The 4290-nt window shown below is 41.9% G+C and overlaps 1 non-coding gene across 1 annotated transcript; it reads right to left on the bottom strand.

The window, feature by feature from the left end:
- Positions 1-2533: 2533 nt before the first annotated feature.
- TRNAS-GCU (transfer RNA serine (anticodon GCU)) lies at positions 2534-2615 on the bottom strand. The gene has a single exon. It is a non-coding gene; the product is annotated as a tRNA-Ser (tRNA).
- Between the last annotated feature and the right edge of the window lie 1675 nt (positions 2616-4290).

Genomic DNA, 4290 nt, shown 5'->3' with positions numbered 1-4290 from the left:
AGTCTGACACAGTGCTCTCTGTTGCCACCTCTGTCCATGTCAGGAACTGTCCTGAGCAGGAGAAGTTTTCTATGAGGATTTGCTGCTGCTCTGGACAGTTCTTGACATGGACAGAGGTGGCAGCAGAGAGCATTGTGTCAGACTGGAATACACCACTTCCTGCAGGACATAAAGGAATTGATAAATGTGGAAAGATTTCAGATTTTTAAACAAAAGTAATTCACAAATTTATATAATTTTATGTCACCAGCAGATTTGAAAACTATTATGTTCTCCGGAGTACCACTTTAACATCCAAAGCATGTGTCTATATATACAAGAACCATATATAAGGCCGTCGCACAGCCCGCCAACACAGTTTTGCTGGGAAAAATAATGAAAGTGTTATAGTCAATTCAAAATCATTTCAAAGTCTTGATGAGTCAAATAAAAAGGGTAGAAGAGCTAAGCTGAGCGCGGTCCTTCCATGTCATCTCCTCCCTGCAGAAGGCACATTCTATGCAGCAAGAAGAGAAACACTTAGCTGAGCTCTTCTTCCCACTCATTATAGTGATTGATGGAACACCCACACCCCAACCCCAAGTCTCTATGACATGTCAAAGGTTTGTTTAAAACAATGGTAACACTTTAACTTCATCAAGCATTTAGAAATCAGGGGGTACTAGTTCTCAAACATCAGGGTTGTTCGTATAAAAAGGCATTACATGTATACAAAATAGACCAAAGTAGTCATTATGCCAATTCATTAAAGATTTGTTCAGCAAAAAAAAAAAAAAAAAAAAAAAAAAATCAAATCTACTGATGCAAGTTATATAGATTTGTAATTTACTTCTATTAAAAAATCTTGTCTTCCAGTACTTATCAGCTGCTGTATGTCCTGCATGAAGTGGTGTATTCCATCCAGTCTGACGTAGTGCTCGCTGCTGCCATACAGCTCCTGATACCAGTGATGGAATAGAATGGTGTATAGCGCTCCTATGGGATAGAATGGTGTATAGAGCGCCTGATACTAGTGATGGAATAGAATGGTGTATAGAGCTCCTGATACCAGTGATGGAATACAATGGTGTATAGCGCTCCTATGCGATAGAATGGTGTATAGAGCTCCTGATACCAGTGATGGAATAGAATGGTGTATAGTGCTCCTATGGGATAGAATGGTGTATAGCGCTCCTGATACCAGTGATAGAATAGAATGGTGTATAGCGCTCCTATGCGATAGAATGGTGTATAGAGCTCCTGATACCAGTGATGGAATAGAATGGTGTATAGCGCTCCTATGGGATAGAATGGTGTATAGAGCTCCTGATACTAGTGATGGAATACAATGGTGTATAGCGCTCCTATGGGATAGAATGGTGTATAGAGCTCCTGATACCAGTGATGGAATAGAATGATGTATACATCCTGATACCAGTGATGTAATATAATTGTGTATAGAACTGATACTATACTTATGTTATACTGTATTCATTTCCAATAATAGGCACTGGGGGCTGGGCGATACTTCCCATATGTAGGGATGTACGAAAAAAGTTCATAATACGGTAGTGTTTGCTGTATGACTGCTGTGTGAATAAACACGTGATAAAAGACATGACTGTGTGCATCATTTTAGGTGTATATATGTATGCTGTACATGTTCCTGCTACAATCAGACACTTAATTCTGCATTGTTCTTTGACAAGACCACACCCATAATAGACTTTTTTTGTGCAAAATTGGGTGGTCGGCTCATAGAGGTTTTAACTGTATATAGAGGAAGTCAGGAGGAATAGCTGTCAACACAACACTCGGTAGAGGAATCTTAAAGGGGCTCTTTAGAATTAGAGAACCACAGCTACTTTGTTAAAAAAAAACAGCGCCACCCCTATCCTCAGGTTGTATGTAGTATTACAACTCTGCCCTATTCACTTCAATGGAAATAAGCTGCAATCTCACACCCAAACTGAGGACAGGAGTGGCGCTGTTTGTGGAAGAAAGCAGCTGTTTTTCTATCCTGGATAAAGGTTTGTGGCAGCTGTTGCTGGGTTCAGGAATGAGTCAGTAACTACGGAATTATATTAGTCTATTACTTAGAGTAATGGTTTTTGTCCATGATAGGTTTTTCACTGGATCATGAGGAAGGGATCTGGGGACATTATGGTGGGATATTCAGAGCTGTGTCTGTGATTTCAAAATGACCACCGTTATTTGTCCTCAAAATGATGGACGTTCCAAAAAGACGTTTTGTAGATGATACTTTTTGCAGGTTGTACTACTGCTATATGTGCAATATTAATGTTTCTTATTGTGTCATCTATAACATATGGATTACAGTATATACACATTTATCGTGCACTGATTTTCTCTGGCTTCCATGTTTTGTCTAAGCTTGGGTTTCTTTTCCGGCCTCCTTCTCTACTTTTGTTCTAGTTTCCATCCATATCTTGTTAACATTTGTAAAATTTCAAACATATACCATGTATACTACATGCTATATAATACAAAAGCATTCAATACTTTTTGTGTAGTGAATTTTTGGGAAAAGATGCGACGAGGATGGGATTCGAACCCACGCGTGCAGAGCACAATGGATTAGCAGTCCATCGCCTTAACCACTCGGCCACCTCGTCATCTGATACCCCTCCCCCTCATAGCCGGGATAGAGACATATAGCTCAGCTTAACATCACCTGTACATGTGCTTCATTATACTATCTATCTATCCCTTATTCTCTTTTCCATGATCTATATAAGCTGTAATAGCCATTCGTGTTATCTGTACCACAAGATGGCAGTATAACACAATAGTACATTCTATCTATCTATCTATCTATCTATCTATCTATCTATCTATCTCCTATCTCTCTATCTCTCTATCTATCTATCTATCTATCTATCTATCTATCTAGTAAGGCTACCCTTGATCATGGACATTTGCGGACATTCACTATAATGGAAGGTCATCACCATCTCACCTTACAATACTTTGCTTTGTATGTTTATTGTAATGTGTCTTTGTTATGTTGACAGTAATTGCACTGTAACTGCACAGTACTCTGGAAGGGGTTAATACAAAGCCAAGCTATGACAAAAGAAGTTTAGAATCTGGTAGTTTCCCATTGTCGCTGTGAGATTACTGTGCAGGCTGAATGTTGGATGGGAAAAAACAGACATGTTGACCTTTTCACTGTCTGGAATGTTGTTTATGTCTAAAAAGAAACTGCTGTGTTATCCCATAGACTTGTATGGAAACTCAATACAAGTCTATGGAAGACTAAAGTTAAAACATTGTACTCACTAAAAGGTTCTAGTCTTCTAAAAAAAAAAAAGTGTAAAAAGAAAATTAGTCAGTAGCCTGTTGTTCTGCAGATAGAGACTAGAGAGGTGAAGAGACTCTGCTAGACCGCACAGAAGACAAAGAAGATGCTGACTCTACAGACCTGGGTTCACGGCCCTTTGACCAGAGCACAAACCTTAAAGGGGTTGTCCAGCCAAAAATCTTTTTCTTTCAAATCAAGAAGTGTCAGAAAGTGTAACGCCTGGAGTAGTGGATCCACTGGACCGTCACCAGCGATGGCACTAACCTCACCAGGGAGCAGAGTCTAAGGGGCCGCTGGTGTTCACCAGAGCCCGCCGCAAGGCGGGATGGACTTGCTGCGGCAGGCGACCCCCAGGTCGCTACCCCTGGCTTGGTTGCTAGTGACGGCAGGCGAGGCGTGGCAGGAGCAGTAGGCAGGAGATAGTGCAGGCAGAGGATTGTAGACGTGCTCGCAGGTGGCGGACAGGACTCAGGAACAATGGGAAGGCAGCGGGCAAGGACTAGGGACAAGGACTGAAGACAGGAACAAGGGACAAGGACTAAGGTCAGGAACAACAGGGAGCTGGGCCAAACGCTATGGGAAGCATGTAGAGGCTCCAACACCTGGAAGGGGGCAGGGCTGGAACTTATAGGGGAGTGATTGACAACCAGACCAATTAGGAGCGCACTGCCCCTTTAAATCTGAGACAGCCGGCCCTAGGAGGCGGGGACGCGCGCGCCGGCCGGCACAGTGAGAGACAGGAGCGGAGGAGAGGTGAGGCGCCCCCAGGGGCCGAACTAGCAGCAGCGCCGGGTCCCTGCACAAGAGCAAAAGAGGAAAAAAGCTGAACACCATAATAGCGCACACCTCCAAAATAGAATATATAATCAAATTTTATTTATACATGATTTCAAATAACACCAAAAACAAACAAAGAAACACCATGGCAGACATGATTAAAAACAATTAAAAAACCATATAGGTATGTAAACAATCCAAGGAGTGAG

This window comes from Dendropsophus ebraccatus, chromosome 15, assembly GCF_027789765.1.
Source record: "Dendropsophus ebraccatus isolate aDenEbr1 chromosome 15, aDenEbr1.pat, whole genome shotgun sequence".
In the NCBI taxonomy this organism is placed as follows: Eukaryota; Metazoa; Chordata; class Amphibia; order Anura; family Hylidae; genus Dendropsophus; species Dendropsophus ebraccatus.
This window is presented reverse-complemented; position numbering and strand designations above follow the sequence as displayed.